Below are 21,404 nucleotides of genomic sequence, written 5' to 3' on the forward strand. Positions count from 1 at the left end.
AGGTCATCCTCCTAACAGTGCCATGGCAATTCTGTTTCTTGGGGGGCGGTAAACATAAACCTAAATTAATTCAGGATCAAAGCACAGGTCATGTCGTACATTTTATTAGCATTCTTACTCTCCATCAATTTGATTTTATAGGCTCACCCAAATTTCTTTCAGACTTCAGGTCTTTGGGCTAATTTTCAGGGCAGGCAAATACTCTGGAGCCTTCCTTATGATACTCTTATTACATGCAAGTTGCATAATCATGTTGTGAGTGAAAAGTGTTGTAATGAAATCCTTCTAGGACTTCCAGGAATAAACTTTCTTGGATGGGGTCCAAAATGAAATCACCTTATACTGAACTCAGGGATTATAGCAACAGTTGCAAGGCACCAGTGTGAGTATGTGTACTTGGGGAATAGGAAACACTTCTTTTGAGTTCTGTCTCCACAAATGATACCACTGTCTCCCTCAGACTACACTGAAGACCTCAGTGCCCCCTTTGATTGCCTCTTCCCGTTACCTAGAGCCAACATTTCAGCAAGATCTGCCGTGTGTTTCTTTGAAATATTTCTTCCATTTATGCCTTCTTCTTCATCGTATTGCACTTTAATCCTAGATGTCATCAGTTAGTGATGACACCCAGGATCTCATTCTTTCTCACTATTCATTCCATCTGCACTTTATCCATTCTAGCAATTTATACTTTAATCTTGAGTCTAGTCAGTGCTTAGGTTACTGCAGAAATTGCCTAGCTGGCCTCCCAGAGTCCAGTCTCTCTCTCTCTCCTTCAATCTGTCATAAACTTAGCTTCCAGTTGGTACCCAAAGGAAACTTCTTTGCATCTTTTTCAGAGCAATCCCTAACAATATTCCATATTTCTAACTTTATTTCCTATTTGTCACCTGACATATAATAGACACCATTTAAAAATGACAATGTGAAAACTAGTTGTGTTAGGAAGGGATAGATAATTCATATGAAAATGCTTTATATATTCAGAAGCCATTACACCAAAGCAAAGAATCAAAGAAACAAATCTTTCAAAAACACTTAGGAAACATTTGTAACATGTCTTTTATCTAAAATTAAGGTTCATGGCTCATAAAACATTTCAACAATGAATGCTCTGGAGGTGGGATAAAGATGGTGCTCTGAGAACACAAGACTGTGTCTACTTCCGCCACAAAGCTTTAGAAATGACCAGGAAAATAATCTTAAAATTGTAAAAACAAAGAAAAACCAAAAAACTATAAGGAATCCCTGGAAGAAATAGATGGGAAAGGAATAGTAGAGGAAGCCACAAGCTAGCATGCATTCAGAAGTGAACTGCTCTGAAAGTAGGAAGTACCAAAGGCACCAGGAACTCAGAGACCTCAGGTACAGAGATCAGGAAGTTTCCTAGAGCACCTGCCATGAGGTGGGTTTGGGTTCTGCTTTACAAACAGCCAGGTATGCAGCATCCCCTCCCTAATTTCTGCTTGGGCCAAGCAGTGGCTGCCCAGGTCTTTGCTCCCAAATTAATGCATGAAATGCTTGGGCAACAGAGGCATGGTAGTGACTCTGGTGGCTACTGATACGCCAGGGAAAAGAAGGTGCTAAATGCAAAGAGAAGCTGATGCCATCCACCTAAAGACTCAACATCATGTTTTCAGGAAAGTCTTCCTTGATCTCCCAAGGGCTAGATAGGCTCCATTATTTTTTTCTGTGCTTATTGACCTTCCACAGATCTCCCTTGTATCAATTATCACTTTGCATTATATTTGATAGCAGAAGGAGCCATAACAAACATTACTGTGTCATTTTATGATTAGATTTCAGAGCTATGAGAATAGAGCAGCTGCTATATTGCTATAGAGAATAACTTGAAATGCTTTTCATTCGGTTGTCTTAGACTCTAGTCTGAAATACATTTTGCTTTAGATGTAGGAATATGACCAATAACAATAGCTTGGATATAGTAGGTATGAAATAAATATTAATGATAATCCTAATCATGTTCCCCAGTAAAATTCTAAATATCCCACAAAAAGCTTTTAATAACAATGGAAAGCACAGCACAGATAGTTATTATAGTTCTGACTATGTAATATATGATATAAAGGACATTATGTCATTCAAATATCAAGTAAAAAATGAAATGAAATGGTGCATCTACATATGATTTTATTTACCTTTTTAACATAATGACTATACATTCTTCTAAATACTTATAAAACTTATTTTTAAGAAATGAGTATAATTTTGGGAATACATTAATTTTTATCAATACAATGTATTAAGTCACATCATACAAGCAAATAATCAAGTGCAATTCTTTGTATAAAACTTCCATTGGGAGTAGATTCACTTGGCAATTATGTTTGGCAAGATGTCTACAATTTTAGACAAGAATTAAAACTCCCTGAGTATGGTTACAATGGATTTTGATTCCAGCATTTATCCATGCACAAAGCATGTACATACATTTCTCCAATAGTAGGTAGATTTAAGGTGCATGCTGGTGCAGAAAACAGACTGTCATTGAAATATTTCCAAAGACATATGTCAGATAGCAGGGAAGCCAGCTAAGTATGTGCCCCCACTTCCTTATTCCAGAAAAGGAAGCTGTAACTCTTTCCAAAGAGTGACAGAGTACAGCGAGGCTTGCAGGGGCAGCTTTAGTCCTACTGAGTCCTACAGGACAAAGAGCTCTTTCCCTCAAGGCAGCAATATTGGGAGGTTGAGGGATGTATGATTGTTGCAAAACAGTTGACAACATTCTCGAAAAATTGCCTGCCTGGGCCATGCTGTATCTTTTCACACATTAATAAATCTTTTATAAATCACAGTCCAGAAGAAGATCGACTTTATTTATCTATCCTTCAACTTTTATTACGTAACTCCTGTACAACATCCTGTGCTATGTTCTGGGAGCACAGCAGTGAACATGACAGACAGGACTTAAAATATAGAGTTTACAATCTACTAAAGACGACAGACAAAACTACCCATGGCATTATTATTTGCTTATAATTGTGGTAAGTATAGTAGAAGAAAGAGTCAGGTGGAAGCATTTCGTGTTTACAAAACACGAGACAGCCAGTGTAGCTCATCTTATCCAAGAAAGAGGAGGGTGACACAAGAGGAGGTTTGCTGGGGTGAGCAGGATACTAGATTAGCTAGGGCATTAAAAGACATATGAAATATCTTGATACTGCTTCTAAGAGCAATGGCCATTAAGAGTGTGTAATTAGGGAATGGTATGATCTGATTTGCAATTTTAACGATCACTTTGACCTTAAGGTAGAAATAGATCCAAGAGGAGCAAGAATTAACCCTAGAGATCAGCTAGAAGGCTGTAGCAGTGTCCAGGTAAAAGATGGTGGTGGTTAGGCACAGAATAACGGTAGTAGAGAGAGATAAACATGAAAAACATAGAGTAAGAGTTAAAATCAAGGTGATTTGGTGATAGGTTAGACATGGAGAATGAGTAAGAGAAGAAATGATTTATTGGTCTCTCTTTGGGTGGTCTTCCATTCACAGATTACAGTGGGTAGAAAAAAGATTTGAGTTCTATTTTATATGTGCTAAGTGGGATATACCCATAAATATCCAAATAGAGAAGTTGAGGTGAGTAGTTGGATACACAGATCTGGAAATCAGAAAAGAGGTCTGTGCTGAAAATGCACATTTGGGAATTATCTCCATAAATGGCTAAAGATTTGGGCATAGATGAGTTTGCTTCAAGATGACATAAGTAAGAGAAAAGCAGGTCCAGGACCAAGCCTTAATAAATTTTAACACTTAAAGTTTGAGGGCAGGATAATAAAACAATAATGAGTCTGAGAAATGGTGGCCAGAGAAATAAGAGAAAAGCTATGAGAGTGTAGTATCACTGAATCAAGGTAAAGTGAGTACTTTAATAAGCAATCATAATTAATGTCAAGTAGTGATGAGAAGTTGAATAACAAAAACACCTTATTCTAATTATCTGTTCTTTCTTTCAAAGATGGCTCATACACACGGCCAGTAAATTAGTGCTGGCTTTTGGCTAGAAACTCAATGGGAAGCTATCACCTGGGATCCTCAGTTCTTCTCCATGTGGGACTGTTTGGACTTCCTCATACCTTGGCAATTAGATCCAACTGCAAGTGTTTGAAGATATATGGAGTCTTAATGTCTGGGCCCAGAGACAAGCACAGCATCATTACTGCTATATTCTATTTGTCAAGCAGTTACGGAGCTCACAAAGATTCAAGAGAATGAGTCATAGACCACACTTCTTGAAGGAGAACTGTCAAAGAAATCACGGCATCTCTAAGCTACCAAAGACCTCAATACTTGACATGTTCAATCCTACTCACTGCAACATGTTTTGTAAGCACAAAAGATTGGATTTAAACTAAACATCCATCACTGAGGTCCTGAATAAGTAAGTTAATTAAAATTTATAAGATGAAATACTATATACCCAATAAAAAGATGGAAATACTCTTAATGTAATGTTGTGGAAATATTGCCATGAGATATTATTGAGTTAAGAAGGCATGCACTGCTCTCTTTTAGCTGAATAGTATCTCATGGCAATATATGAATATGAATAAAACATCTCTAAAACATGCATTTCTAATAGGGAGCTATCACCCCCCAGAAGGGCAAAAAGTAGCTATTGCAGAAGGAGAGATCCTTAATCTTTTTGTATATAAAGGAAAGACATATATATAATGAAAAAGCAGATAGACAGTATAACTGTATATTAAAACTGAAGCAGGGTGAAGTAATCTGAAAATAATGTATTTTTAAAAGATCTCCTTAGGGTAGTGATAATAAAAAAAAAAAAGTTTGAGAAACACTGCTCTGAAAGGAACATAGAAATGAGTCCAAATGGTTGCCTGAGAGTAGAAATGGATTATCAGGAAAAAAGAGGAGAAGAATGAGAATATTCAATGTGTACTTTTATATTTTTTGATATTAGATCCATGGAAATATAGTATCTATGAAAATTTAAATTAAAAAAGAAAATTTAAAAAGGTTATTGATTTAATGACATGCCATTATTGAGTAGGAACTCTTTCAGCGTATATTTTAGTGTATATAAATGTTATACTTTTAAAAGTCTAGTATAGGTGAAGAAATACTAATTTTGCTGTTATCTTAGCTATTCAAAGGGGAAGTTGATAAAGTAAACTTTTTTGTGTGAAATTCTATTATTGTTATTGTGTATTCAAATAAAGCAGTTTTAAAAGACAAGTTAGTGTGTACCTGCCTCATTCTGAAGCAACAGACAGCATGCTCCTCTCCCAGAGCTTTGAAGGACCACTACAGTTCTCCCAGCACTAAAGTGCTTCCTCCTTCATACCCCAGGACGGGAGAAGCAAGTATAAGATGCAGAGAGGTGGATGCAATGTGAACAAAAGCCCTTAGTAACATCTGGATTTGCAAAATTTTTTTCTAAAGTGTATCAGTGGTATAGCTCACACAACAAGGCAACATGGTCATCATAAACGCTTGGCAATCCTCTTGCAATTGGGTGCAACTACACAAAAAGCAAACCAAGTATGTCCTTGTTGTAATCTCCACTTGTTAACATTGAAAATCCATAGAAGGGTTGTAGCTCTTCAACTGCTAAAGCCACCAGGGATGAGAAACATTAGACTTAACTCTGGTATGTGAATGGCGACATGTAACACTGAGAGCTGGACCATATTCTACTGAATCACCTCACCCAGTATTGCAAGCAGCAACCCATGGCATAGGCTACGTGACATTATGATGGCACTAAGACTAATAGAGAGCTGTATGAAAAGATAAAGAGACTTGGAAGCAATAAATAGTTATGGCTTAGCCTAATACTGACCTTGCAAAATGGTAGCTATTTGTCATCAGAGTTCCTGTCTTTCTTCAGTGATCCCAATTGATATGGGTAAAGCTGAATTCTAATTGCATGGAAACTCCACAGAGAGCACTGTGAGGTAACATGGATACAAAGCACTGAAATTAATTTTAAAAGTTCACTTAGACCATTCTTCCTTCCCCAGACTTACTTTCAGGTCACATCATGAGCAACTCTGATCAAAACTACATTTTGGAGAAGACTATAAATGTATGTGACACAGGTCTAGATCATAAACTGTTCAACAGTGCATAAAAACTAATGCTAAAATACACGATGGGGACACATAGCCATTCTCTGCCAATTTTAGATACATTCCATTGCCTTAAAATGCAGAGCTCTCTTGTGGCTTTCTCTATGGACACTCAGGTAGGACTTGTTACAAAGACATAGGCATGGGCAAGGACTTCATGTCTAAAACACCAAAAGCAATGGCAAGAAAAGCCAAAATTGACAAATGGGATCTAATTAAACTAAAGAGCTTCTGCACAGTAAAAGAAACTACCATCAGAGTGAACAGGCAACCTACAGAATGGGAGAAAATTTTTGCAACCTACTCATCTGACAAAGGGCTAATATCCAGAATCTACAATTAACTCAAACAAATTTACAAGAAAAAAACAACCCCATCAAAAAGTGGGTGAAGGATATGAAAAGACACTTCTCAAAAGAAGACATTTATGCAGCCAAAAGACACTTGAAAAAATGCTCATCATCACTGGCCATCAGAGAAATGCAAATCAAAACCACAATGAGATACCATCTCCCACCAGTTAGAATGGCGATCATTAAAAAGTCAGGAAACAACAGGTGCTGGAGAGGATGTGGAGAAATAGAAACACTTTTACACTGTTGGTGGGACTGTAAACTAGTTCAACCATTGTGGAAGTTGGTGTGGCGATTCCTCAGGGATCTAGAACTAGAAATACCATTTGACCCAGCCATCCCATTACTGGGTATATACCCAAAGGATTATAAATCATGCTGCTATAAAGACGCATGCACACGTATGTTTATTGCGACACTATTCACAATAGCAAAGACTTGGAACCATCCCAAATGTCCAACAACGATAGACTGGATTAAGAAAATGTGGCACATATACACCATGGAATACTATGCAGCCATAAAAAATGATGAGTTTGTGTCCTTTGTAGGGACATGGATGAAGCTGGAAACCATCATTCTCAGCAAACGATCGCAAGGACAAAAAACCAAACACCTCATGTTCTCACTCATAGGTGGGAATTGAACAATGAGAACACATGGACACAGGAAGGGGAACATCACACACCAGGGCCTGTTGTGGGGTGGGGGAAGGGGGGAGGGATAGCATTTGGAGATATACCTAATGTTAAATGACCAGTTACTGGGTGCAGCACACCAACATGGCACATGTATACATATGTAACTAACCTACACGTTGTGCACATGTACCCTAAAACTTTAATTTAAAAAAAAAGAAAGAAAGAAGGTGACGGTTAACATTCAGCTAACCTGTTGTCTTAGCTTGGGCTGTCACAACAAAATACCATAGACTGAGTGGCTTAAACAACAGACATTGATTTTCTCATGGATCTAAAGACTGGAAGTCTGAGATCAGAGTGCCAGCAAGGTCAGGTTCTGGCAAAGGCTCTCTTCCTCACTTTGCAGACTTAATCTTCGTGCTATGTGCTCACGTGGCTTTTTCTTCATGCATGCATGGGGAGGACGCGCTTCCTTGCACGTGCTCACTCGCTGTCTCTCCCCCTCCCTTCCTATAAGGCCACCAATGCTATTGGATTAGGACCCCACCCTTATGGTCTTATTTAGCCTTTCTTACTCCTAAAAGCCTTATCTTCAAATATTGTGTGAGATCTTGGGTGTTAGTGTTTCAGTATATGAATTGGGGATGGGGAGCACAATTCAGTTCATAGCACCTATAAATATAGAGCAAGAAATGTTTAAATATCAGCAAGGAAATTTTTGGTTGAATATTAGGGAGATAAAGAATCACATAAGAGTTTGAGAAACAGAGCCATCGAATAAGAAAACAAAACAGAATAAAATATGGTACCCTTATCTGATACTGTATGCCCCCTTTAATAGTTAGTACACATCCTAGCCCTATGACAATAGTTTTTTTTTTTTTTGAGAAAACTGAGGTAAAATTTATATAACAAAAATTACCATTTTAACCAGTTCAAATTGTATAATTTCATGACATCTAGTATATTCAAAATCATGTACAATCATCACCTCCATCTAATTCTAGACCATTTTTATCATTCCCAAAAGAATCCCTGTACTTGTTAAATAGTCACTACCCATTTCCCCTACCCCCAGTCCCTGGTGTTGGTCTTATAAAGTTCAAGAAAGAAAGTTATAAAGGTACTCTCATTTTTAAAAATGAGAAAAAAAAATGGTGGCATTTTAAAAGCTAATGGAAACACTAACTCAAAGACAAACATTGCGTCTTTATCTCATTTCATTATGGAAAAGACAACTTCATGGAAACGTGGAATCAGAGATTATACAGAGGATGTCAGTTTCCAGTGTCTTTCCAAATGTGTTTTACCAAACAACTAAAAAAAGTTATAGCTAGCACGCTCTCATACACCCTTCTCAACAAGGAAACAAACAAATTTAATGTTGAAATAAGTTAGGAAATCCTAAGTTAAACTGTTAACAGATTTCTTTGCAGAGCAAAGAAAATGAATGGAACACCAGTAAGGAGGTTTTTGTTCTTTGTTTTTGTTATCACTGTAGAATACCAGTTGCAAACTAGTGATTTTTCACAGCAAATGGACCAAACTCCCAAATGGATTTTATTTTTCAAAGAAATTGAGCCATAAATTTCACACAAAATCATAGATTTCTAGCTTCAGTTAAAGATACTGGGTTAAGTGGCAATATATAGCCATTGATAACAATTAGGTGAAGATGAGAGACAATTGCTGTTTTTAGAAGAGCCATGCATGTCTGAATTTACTATAGCACTTAGCTGGTCCATTTTCATCACCTGTCAGCTGCCTGACCCCTGATGGAACTTGAATTTGCCTCTTCTATTATAGAACTGCCTCTGTAGATAGGTTGCAGAGATGCGTTCTTTCAATGACACTTCAAACACAAATTCATCTAAATCGCAGACAAATTTGAAGCATCATCCAGTTTTTCTTTTTTTTTTTTTTTACCACAATTGTGAATTTTCCATACTCGAAATGAAGGAGGGATGCTATTCCTAAGGATTTAGCAACATGAATTGGAAGTATAGGTTTTTGAGTAATGAACCAATGACAACACCTTACTATTCTTAAAGGTACCCAGATATTTCTGCTTGTGTGGCTAATAGCCATTGTATTTTGGGTCTTATCATAGAACACACACGCTCACTTAGAACCTAGTAAGAAATACGTGGGAGCCACAATGTGGGAATAATTTGAGCAACAGCAAATATTGCTATTTGTCTGTATGCAACTATGAGTCTGTATGCAAGTGTTTATCTCTCATACAGATACAGAAGTAGATATAGAATCTCCACACTCACACTAGTTGAGGAGAGATGTATATTGCCAACATCAGAGGAAGCAAGTGAAGCCTAGAGGCTCATTAAAAATGATTCATCTGCTCAGTGGAAGAGTAATTTTCAAAATTTCCTTAAGTTCCATTTGTTGAAGTTCCATTTAAGTGTTATTTTGAATATATGTAGTTATGACCATTTAAATAAAAAAGGACTTTCCAAAATTAGTTCATTTACATTTCATCTTCCCTCTAAAACCCAATCATACAGTTGCTTTTGAATTAATAGTAGTTAATGAAGTTTTAACTACCCTGGTCTTATCAGCAGTTGCGTGGTGTGATGGACTTGTTTATAGTTGGGCTATTCTTGGTTTTAGTGTAATACAGGTGATGCAGTATAATGTCATGGCTAACTCAGGCTCTACAGTCAGACAGGCCTGGGTTCAAATGCTCATGTAGAGAGAAAGAAAATTGAATCATGAGGATTCTTCTGAGGAGAAGCAATGGATTTGCTTGGAAGGGATATATTTTGAGAAGCATTATAGAGTAAAGAATGACACCCCAAGAGCATGCTCAAAAACAACAGAAGCAGGGAGCAAGGAGAGGAATTTGTTTCTTAACTGATGAAAGAGTAGGTAAAAAGAGGAGGGACCAGCCTAAAGCTGAGCAAATGTAAGAAATGCCTTGTATGAATGAATTACTTGATGAAGAAATATGTATCTGCAGCTGAGTCAACGCAGAGCAGAAGAGACATTGTACACATGTTCCATTGTCTGTGACTTACTTTAAAGAACTTCAGCATAGATAGTGTTATATTGTGTATATGCCTCTTAAACTTCAACTCTACAGGTAGACTGTTGACCTAATAATGCCCTTGCAGGGGTGGCCAGCCAGCTTGTACCTACAGCTCTTGATACCTCCATGAAAAACTAAGGCTTCTTAGCATGACATGAATAATTAGCACATTAGGCTGGATGCAGTGGCTCATGCCTATAATCCCAGCACTTTGGGAGGCTGAGGCAGGCAGATCGCTTGAGGTCAGGAGTTTGAGACCAGCCTGGCCAACATGGCGAAACCCTGTCTCTACTAAAAATACAAAATCAGCCAGGCGTGATGGCACACACCTGTAGTCCCAGCTACTCAGGAGGCTGAGGAAGGAGAATCACTTGAGCCCTAAGAGGCAGAGATTGCAGTGAGCCAAGATTGTGCCACTGCACTCCAGCCTGGTTAAAAGAGCGAGATTCTGACTCAAAAAGAAAAAAAGAAAATTAGCACATCAAATGAATTTTCTTGGGTGAAACTAATGGCTTATTTAGCATGATTAATTTTTAAAAATTGATTTCATTGGTAAAATTAAAAGGTCTTCAGTATGTCTGGATTGGTTAAAATATTACATAAATACAAATTATGGATTGTATGCCAACATACCAAAAGATATGTTGATGTCCTAACCCCCAGCACCTTATTTGGACTTTATTTGGAAGGGATATAATCTGTTAAGACAAGGTGGGCCATTTCTAGTATAACTGACATCCTTAAAAGAGAGAGACACGCAGGAAAAATGCCACATGGAGATGGAGGCAGAGATTGGAGATATGCAGCTGCAAGCCAAGGACTGTCAAAGATTGAAGGCCACCACCGGAAGCTAAGAAGAGACATGGAAGAATTTTACCCAGAGTTTTATACGAAGCATAGCCCTGCTGGTCCTTCAATTTGTGACTTCTAGACTCCAGAACTAGTACAGTGTAAATTTTTAAAAGTACTTTGAAACTAACACAAGGCATAAAATTCTGGAAAGGTCTATAGCCTGAACCCTTAGGGATGGCATCTGTATTAGTAAGGGTTCTCTAGAAAAACAGAACCAATGGGGTGTGTGTGTGTGTGTGTGTGTGTGTGTGTGTGTGTGTGTGTGTGTGTGTGTAGCCATGCATTGCTTAACAACAGGAATATGTTCTGAGAAAGGCATGTTAGGCAACTTCATCATTGTGCAAATATCATAGAGTGTACATACACATAGTATACAGCCCACTACCCACTGAGGTTGTATGGTAGAGCCTATTGCTCTCCTAGGCTACAAACCTGTACAGCATGTTACTGCACTGAATTCTGTAGGCAATCATAGCACAATGATAAGTATTTGTATGTCTAAACATAGAAGAGGTATGGTAAAGATAAAAGATTTAAAAATTGTATACTTGTACAGGCACTTACCATGAACAGAGCTTGCAGGACCAGAAGTTGCTCTGGGTGAGTCAGTGAGTGAGTGGTGAGTGAATGTGAAGGCCTAGTAGATTATACTACTGTAGACTGTAGACTTAGGCTACACTAAATGTATTTTTTAAAATAGTTTTCTTTCTCTAATAATACATTAATAGTAGCTTATTACAACTTATTTACTTTGTAAACCTAATTTTAACTTTTTGACTATTGTAAGCTTAAAACACAAACACATTTTACAGTTAGTATATCCTTATTCTATAAGCTTTTTTCTATTTAAAAAAAATCTTTTAAAACATTTTTAAACTTTTTTGTTCAAAACTAAGACACAAACCATCTATTAGCCTAGGCCTACGTGGGGTTGGGATAATCAAGATGTCACTAGGTGATACGAATTTTTCAGCTCCATTATAATCTTATGGCACCACTGTCATATATGCAGTTTGTCATTGGCCAAAATGTTATGTGGTGCCGACTATATATGTATATATATGAAAATCTCTTTCTATATAGCATAACACTGCATAATGACATTTCAGTGTGTGTATATATATCCTATTGGTTCTATTTATATATATGGGTGCTTACCATATATATACACATACATATGTATAATCTTTCTGCTATTGGTTCTGTTTCATATACATATATATATATACAATCTATATATAGTATATAAATAAATATATATACACACATATATTTGAGATAGAGAGAGATTTATTAGAAATTTGCTCAGGTGATTATGGAGGCTGCAAGTCTCAAGATCTGCAGGCTGAGCCAGCAACCTGGAGACCCAGAGAGCTGATGGTGTAGTTCCAGTCCAAAGGCCAGCATATCAGGTATCCAAGAAGAGGTAACGTTTCAGTTCTTGCTCAAAGGCCATCAGACTGGAAGAATTCTCTCTTACTTGAGGGAGGGTCAGCCTTTGTTCTTCTTCAAGCCTTCAACTGATTGGGTGAGGCCTCTCCACATTGTGGAGGGCAATCTACTTTACTCAGTCCACTAATTTAAATGTATATATCATCCAAAACACCCTCACGGAAACACCTATAGTGACATTTGACCAAATATCTGGATATCCTCATGGTCCAGTCAAGTTGACACATAAAATTAATCATCACTATATTCAAGCTTGATCTTTAGGAAGTCCGATGTCCGGCCACTATTTTAGGAGGATTGATGGTTGTCTGTGCCAGCTCTAAGGCTAACATAGTATGCTCTCTGGAATATGGTCCTATCTGCTTGAGTGAACGTTTTGTACAAGGTATGGTTAGAACACCTTAAAGGACAAAATACTGAAACTTTCTAATTTATAGGTTTACAAATTGTGTTGGCCCTGCATACTGATAGCTGCTTGTTTAATAAATACTTGTATTTGTGACAGAATTTGAAGTGAGACTTGCTTTCACTTGTATCTTGACAGCAAGTTTTGAGAGGAATTAGTTAGCCCTAACCCTTCTCAGAAGTTTTCCTGGATTACATTGGCTACCAAAAGAACATAAGAGTAGTACATAACAAAATTCCTGGAAATGGCTTTGGATTTTCACAGGCTGGGGAACCATCAGCGTTTCAGCCATTTTAACTTGGGTCTCAGGGATAAGGCATTCCCACTGTTATCTAGGTCACATCACTTATTTCACTGCAAGGTATCATTGAGCTACTAAGCCTTCATTTGGACGATGGTAAACTGGGGAAATACAAATACCTACCTCAATTGCTGTTGTGAAAATTAAATAGTGCAAGTAACATATTTATCATAATGCCTTGCACATCTTAAATATCCATTAAACGATGCTGTTATTATTTTTCATCTGCAAGCCAGAAGAATAACTGAGGAGAGATAAATGGGAGCGGTCATCAGAAAGGACACAGAGAAGAAGAACGGTATCAGTTTTCCATCACTACTGTAATAAATTACCATAAACTTATGGACTGAAAACCACACAAACTTATTATCTAATTGCTGTATAGGCCAGAAGTCCAATGTGGGTCTCTTTGAGCTAAAGTCAGGGTATCCACAAGCCATGTTCCTCTCTAGAGGATACTCCATTTTCTGCTCAAACTGTTGGAATGATTTGGTTCATTTCATTTGTAGGGGACAGAAGTCTCCAATTTCTTGCTGGCTGTTAACTGAAGGCTGTTCTCAGTTTCTGGAAGATACCTGCATTCCTTGGCTCCTGGCCCCTTCCTCCATCTTCAAAGCAAGCAATGACTGGTCAAGTCCTTCTCATATCTCTTCTCTCTGACCTACTCTTCTGACCTCCTGTTCCATTATTCAGGACTCATATGATCAGAATGGGCCTACCCAAATAATCCAGGATAATCTCCCCATGTCAAGATTCTTAACCTTAATCACTTCTGCAAATCCTTTTTGTCATGTAATGTATTCACAGGTTCAAGATATTCCAATGTGGACATCTTTGGTGGGGGGCATTATTTTGCCTACTACAAGGGCTGTGGGAAAGACTGCAGACAGAACACTAGTTACTCCATCAAATCTTGCATCTTCTTCCCACTCTCTTCCCATTCCCTCTGAATTTCTTTCTACCAACAAAGGTAGTCAGAGTCTCAGGTGGAGACAGAAACAAACAACAGCTTAAAGATGAGGCCTCACTGTTAGGGTGAGTGAGTGTTATTCCGAATGTTCCCAGGGACGGGAGGGTGGGGAAAGGAAGATGTTAATAATGAGATTGGATACATAATTATCCACTTACCCCAGAGCTAGTTCTCTGCAGGGTTCATTGGGGTATCCAATGAACAGGCCCAAGATAGGACATGTTCATTTTCATATATGTTTTAAATACAAGCCATGTGTTTTAAAACTCTCCATATACTGTTCTCTTTATCAGTCCAGATGTTAAAATGAATCACTTGTATTAACACTGTATGTGTGCTCTATGGTAAAACTGAGAACTCAATCTGGAAAAAACTAAAAACAATTATTTCATGAGTTCAAGATGGAAAAGCATAAACTCTTTCACTTATTGAGATGAATGTGCTTTGATTCCCAAATGACTTTTTCTCTATCCAGTAACTTGCTCCTAAGAAGACAGTTTTCCACTAGAGTTGTTCCTTGCTTTGTGGATTTCATAGTAGGCCCAAGTGAGGGTAACCCTGTCTACGAAAAAATATGGGGAATTTAACAGGCTTTTTCTAGATTGGCTTGTTGGGACTGGCATCAGGAGAATTAGGCTAATTACTGTCTTTGAATGAAGACAGTAATGACCTTTGGAGCCATAAACCTTTGGAGGAAACCTTAGGATTGCTTGGAGCTGGAGCAGAGGAAGAGAGACACTTCTCCCTCCAAATCGTCAGTTCTGAGAGTGAAGCATGACTAGTTGGTCCCTTATGACCCATTTTTAGGCTTTTTTGGTGTTACCTTGCTTCTGGCCACCTGTCACAGGGTGGGTGCTTCAAAGACTGCTCTCTTCTATACTCCCCATTGTAAAGTGAACTAAATAGGATGATTCAGATAGGCTTGGAACACCAGATCTAACACAATGATGTCCCTCTAGTCTTGAGTAGACTAGGATATCTGAAATCACATTACCAAAGATTTTTATTTTGGACTCCAAACTGTTAAAATGCAAATACCACAGATTAAGAAAAACAACCTTTCCCAGTCACTCATCTCTTGAACAAGATAATTATTTTATCAGAACTTTTCCAAAGAGTAGATTTGTGTAAGAAGGATCATGGAGAAAGATCAAAAGTGGGGATAAGCAGTGAAATCAGAAATAACAAGGACAAGGCATACTTAACCAAAATTTTACCAAGAGCGATTTTTTTCCCTTATTTTGTGACTTTATTTACTATGAAGCTTCTTAGAATTTTATCTTTCTAAAAGTTCCCTTAACTATTCAGTTTTAAAATAATACATACTCTAAAAGCATCTTATAATAATAAGCCTCTGAGACAAATAGCAAAAGAGAAAGATAGATAGAAAATGCTTTTTACCAGATCTGGAGTTGTCAATGAATTTTTAAAAAATAAAAAGCTCTCATTACATTTTTGCTGAGATAATCACTTTCCAGAAACGTATCAGGAAAAAATAAAATAAAATTTAGATAACACAGAAAGCTTATTGTGGTTTTCACCACTCAGAATATCACACAACAATTTATATAATGGCTCTTGGATGCAGACCTCTGCCAGATAAAATTCCCTAGACCACCAGAAGTTTACTCCCTGTCTATGTATACTCCCGGTATATCTCATTACATTATAGATAAAACAGTGTTACAATTTATAAACATCATTCAGAAACAATCAAGCTAACCTAGCTCATCCCTTTTGGTACATTCTGCTTAACTCTCATTACACTTCTTACTAGTGGAAGTAATTTTAAATTGGTGGAAGGAGTTCCACCTTATGCTGGTGAAGCAGCCTTCACCAGTGACAACTGAAGTTTGTTGTCTCATGGCCACAGAGATCAAGGATGTGGATACACAAAGAGTGAGGTTAAGAGCAGAAATTTAATAGGCAAAAAAAGAGAATAGCTCTCTCCTACAGAGAGGGGTCCTGGAAAAATGGGTGCCAATCTGCAGTGAAATGTAAGGGGTTTTATAGATGAGCTGGTGGGGAGGCGGTGTCTGATCTGCATAGAGCACAAATAACTGGTTAGGGCCAGTTGTGCCATTTGCATAGGGTGCAAATCTCTGGCAGTGTATACCCCCATCTTTAATTATGCAGGCAGGTTTTCAGCCTGAGCTGTACTATACTGCCCATTTCTTTCTTATTGTCCCTGGTAGACATGCCTGGCCCCCAGGTAGCCCTTTTTATTGGCACAGCTGCTGGCATTCCCACATCCTCATGCAGGCTTCTAGCTTCCTTATGTATGTTTCCAGCTCGATTTTTCAGGCTGCTTTTGATTAGAAAAAAATAATTTCTAGGGCTGCTTTTGTTACAAGGGAAGTTCTGGTGACGACTCTTTTGCCCTCACTATCTGCCTAAATAATTTCCTTCTACCTCCTGTATCACTTGTTTCTTGGTTTCACAGCCTAACTTCATTGGCCACTAGTGATGGGGCTCAGAGAAAAGACTAAAGCCTGGGTACCAATTGATCAACTCTTCCTTTTGAACAGAATCCCACAGCACTTCAAGGGGCAAGCCACTGGTCTCCAATGAAACACAATTCCCACAGACAGTCACAGGAATAGGATTTGGAATTCTTGAACTGTGTGTACTGACTGCACTCTTCAACTTCACAAAACAAAACAAAAAAGAAAATGCAATCTGCCAATGTGAGGAAAGACCATCATCATTCTCTTATTTAAAAGTTGTGAGGATGAGGCACAAAGCACAACACAGACTCTCCTGTTTGACTATGCATATCCATAACATCAATCAAATTTTATTCATAGTTTATTTATTTATCATGTAGTACTTATTCTCTGCCAGGCACTACTCTAAGTGTTTTTATAAATATCAAATATCAACTTAATCTTCATAAGAATCCTGTGAGGAAGAAATTATTACTAAATCTATGCTATAAATGAAGAAATTGGGGCACAGAAAAGTTAAATAACTTATCCAAAGCCACAAATTTGGGTAAGTGATAGAACCAGAATGTAAACCCAGGCAGTCTATGCTCTTGATCACTACACTAAGTTGCTTCTCATTCTCTAATAATAAAATAATAACATATTTTGTATGACTTAACATTTCAGTACTGAAATCACCTTCTTTTTCAAAACCTGCTTTTACTCTGATATTACTGATTCTGGTTACTGGTATAACAAACCTAACAAGTTACCTAAGCCGAATATTCTCATCTTAACTCCTTAAAGCTAACCTGTCACTGGAACATATCAACACTATTTCCCACATATCTCTCAATCTTTCCTTCATTCTTGATTACTGCTGCTATGGCCCTGTTATGCCCTGGGTCTCCTACAATAAACTCCATCCACGATTGGCCTGTCACTTTTCAATCCTTTGTTCATTCTTTCTCCAATAATTCTAAACCAATATCATGTTATTCACACTCATGAAAACCCTCACATAATTTTCCACCCTCTATACCTGTGATATTGAGGTGTTTCTCCATGGATGACCAACGTCAGAATTACTCTAAGGATCTTCAAAAAATAGAGATTTGCTTGCTGTTTAGAAGCAAACTTTAAGCAACTGACGGCAGCGAGATTGGGAGTTGGTTGTGTTAGTTAATCTGCTTTTGTAACCATGTGACAGAAACCAACTTGAACTGGGTAAATGGAAAGGAAAATCTTATGTGCAATAATACTAGAATATTTTACAAAACTCAGCCTTAAAGAAGCAACTGGACATGAGACAATATGAACACTGTTTGGAATCTCCCATTCCTAAGCTTTGTTCCATTTATCACTCTTGCTACACATGACCAAAAACATGGTTGATATAACTCTTACGTTTTAGTTTTTACAGTTGAAGACTCTAAAGGGGCCCTAATTGAACTCTCAGGGAAGAAGCTCAGACCAAGTTGAGTTGGGTGTTCCCCACTCACCAACTGGTGTTACCAGGGGCCACACATAGGGCCACACTGGAGTATGGCATCCCCAACTACAGCTATGTGAAAGAGAGGGACAACTGAGAGGACATGCCTTACGCATCCACCACAATCACTTCATTGATATAGAAGCAAGGAGGAGAGTTTAAATTGTGGGTAACTCAGGTTAGAGATATGGAACTGGATCATTGAACAGGAAGACTCAGATGAGGACTAGACTAGAGACAGTGCTAAAACCTCTCCTGGTGAAGGCCTTTACCAATACCCAAGAAGAACTGACCATTAAACCCAAGCTTAGCTGTATACTATTTATCATTTTCTGTTATGGGTGCTCAAATTAAATATTAATATAATAGATGTACTAGTTCGTTCTCTCATTGCTATAACTGCCCAAGACTGGGTAATTTATGAAGAACAGAGGTTTAATTGACTCATAGTTCTGCATGGCAGGGGAGGCCTCAGGAAACTTATAATCTTGGCTGAAGGGAAGAGGCACATCTTACATGGTGGCAGGTGAGAGAGAGCAAGAGTGCGAAGGAGGAATGGTCAGGCACTTATAAAAACCATCATATCTCAGGAAAACTCACTCACTATCCCAAGAACAGCATGGGGGGACACTGCATCCATGATTCAATCACCTCCTATCAGGTCTCTCCTTTGACACGTGGGGATTATGGGGATTACAATTCAAGATGAGATTTGGGTGAGGAACAAAGCCCAACCATATCACTAGATAAGAAGATTGTTTCATGGCATAGTTTTAGATTTTAACGAATTTGTTTGCCGTTGTCTTAAAGGCCTTAGTAAAGACACTGTTCAGAAGACAGCAAATGGCTACAGTGTAAATGGTAGGAGGTCGACAGTCAGATAGGCCTGTCCCCCACCCCTCTGCCACTTGAGGACTTCTCTCATCCGTGGGCTTTGTAACCAAGCAAGGGCTCTGACCATCTCCAAGCCTCAGATGCTCTTCTTGATCATGGCACTCCATTCATGTATTTTATGTTATTTAGCCTATGTTGTAATTACTCATTCAGCAAATACTCCTTCAACCCCTACTATGTGCCAGACACAGTTTGATAGAGTTTGGATGTTTTGTCCCCTCTAAGTCTCATGTTGAAATGTGATCACCAATGTTAGAAGTCTGGCTTAATGGAAGATGTTTGGATCATGGGGGCAAATTATCTCATGAATGGCTTTGTGCCTTCCCCATAATAACGAGTTCACTTGAAAGCTGGTTGTTTAAAGAGCCTGGCAACTGCCCCTGCTCCCACCCCACCTCTTGCTCCCTCTCTTGCCATGTGACATGCTGGCTCCCCCCTTTTGCCTACTGCCATGAGTATAAGCTTGCTGGGGCCTCACCAGAAACCAAACCAAATATGTGAGCCAAATACATCTAGTTTCTTTGTAGGTTACCCAGTCACAAGTATTTCTTTATAGCAACCAAAATGGACTAACACAGTGTTCTAGGAAGATCAGATAAAGCACTGAGGATAAAAGATCCCTTCCCTCATGAAGCTTGCATTCTAATGGAGAAAATAGTTTCACAAAATATATAAGCAAAATTGTAGTATGTTAAGTGCTCAATGATAAGGATAAATTCAAAGCCCAGAAAGGTTAGCATTTTTTGAAAATATTTGTCTGTATACTTACTGTCTGTCCTGTCTTCTAGACTGGAAATATCTTAAGTACACGTACAGTTTATTCCCACTATATACTCAGTGCCTGATCCCATGCAGTAGATGCGAAATGAATTTTTGTTGGTGCTTATATTAGTCTGCCCAGGCTGCTGTAACGATATACCATAGACTGGACAACTTAATAAAAATTTATTTTCTCACGGCTCTGGAGGCTAGAAGTCCTATATTAAGGTGCCAGCATAGTTGAGTTTTGGTGAGAGTTCTTTCCTGACTTGCAGAAAGCCAACTTCTTTTTGTAGTCCCATATGGCAGGGAGAGAAAGAGAGAGAGAGAGAAAGAGAGTGCGAGTGCTCTGATGTCTTTTCTTGTAAGGGAACCAATCTTATCATGAGGGCCCCATCCTCATCTAACCATAATTACCTCCCAAAGATCAGTCTCCAAATATCATCACCTGAAGGGCTGCGGCTTCAACGTATGAATTTGGGGAGATATAAACATTCAGTTTATAACAGTACTCAAAATTAATATTAATTTCCTCAAGTAGAGGAATCTGAGCAAATTGGATCCAAAATTCGGAGCATGGCATCTTGAGCCAGGGTGCATAGGTTTGAATTTCATCATCTACCATTTATTACCTGTGAGACACTAGGCAGATTTTTTTTTTACCTCTCTCTGTTTACTCATCTGTAAAATGGGCACCTACCTCACTGGGTTATGAGAATTAAACATGTTACTATCTGGCACAAAACTCCACATATGATTTTTTTAAATTAAAAAGTATCTAAGTGGGTAGACTAAGTATATTCATTTTCTAGAGCTCTCATAAGAAATACCACAGACCAGGTGGCTTAAACAATAGAAATATGTTTTCTCATGATTAAGGAGGCCAGAAGTCCAAGATCAAATATGTCAGCAGGTTCAGTTTCTTTTGAGGCCTCTTTCCTTGGCTTGCAGATGGCACGGCTACTTCTCACTGTGTTCTTGCATGGTCGTCCTTCTGTCTGCGCATTTTTCTGGTTTCTTTCCTTTTGTATCCAAATCTTCTCTCTTTATAAGAACATCAGTCATATTGGATTAGGGACCATTATAAAGACTTCAACTTAATCCTTTAAGACCATCTCTAATTGTGGCCACATTCTAAGGTACTAGGGTTAGGACTTAACATATGAATGGATTACAGAGGTGGATACAATTTAGTGCATAACACTAGGAACATAAGCCCTTTTTTTTTTTTTTTTTTTTTGAGACAGGGTCTTACTCTGTCACCCAGGCTAGAGTGCAGTGCCATGATCATGGCTCACTGCAGCCTCAACATCCCAGGCTCAAGTGATCCTCCTGCCTCACCCTCCCAAACGATTGGGACTACAGGTGCATGCCACTATGCCCAGCTACCTATTAAATTTTTTATAGAGATGAGGTTTCACTATATTGCCTAGGCTGGTCTTGAGCTCTTGGGTTCCAGCAATCTTCCTTCCTTGGTCTCCCAAGATGCTGAGATTACAGGTGTAAACTACCATGCCCAGTGTACATAAACCTTTTAAACCCTCAGGTACATTATTTACTTTGGTTTCTATAGCAACTTTCTAATGTGGCAGGATGACATGTATTATCATTATCCTCAGTGCACATATGAAGACGGAGGTTGAGTAAGTGTATTTCCAGGGAATTTTTTAAAAAGAAGAAAACTGAGGTTAACCATATG

Source organism: Pongo abelii, chromosome 4 (genome assembly GCF_028885655.2).
Source record: "Pongo abelii isolate AG06213 chromosome 4, NHGRI_mPonAbe1-v2.0_pri, whole genome shotgun sequence".
In the NCBI taxonomy this organism is placed as follows: domain Eukaryota; kingdom Metazoa; phylum Chordata; class Mammalia; order Primates; family Hominidae; genus Pongo; species Pongo abelii.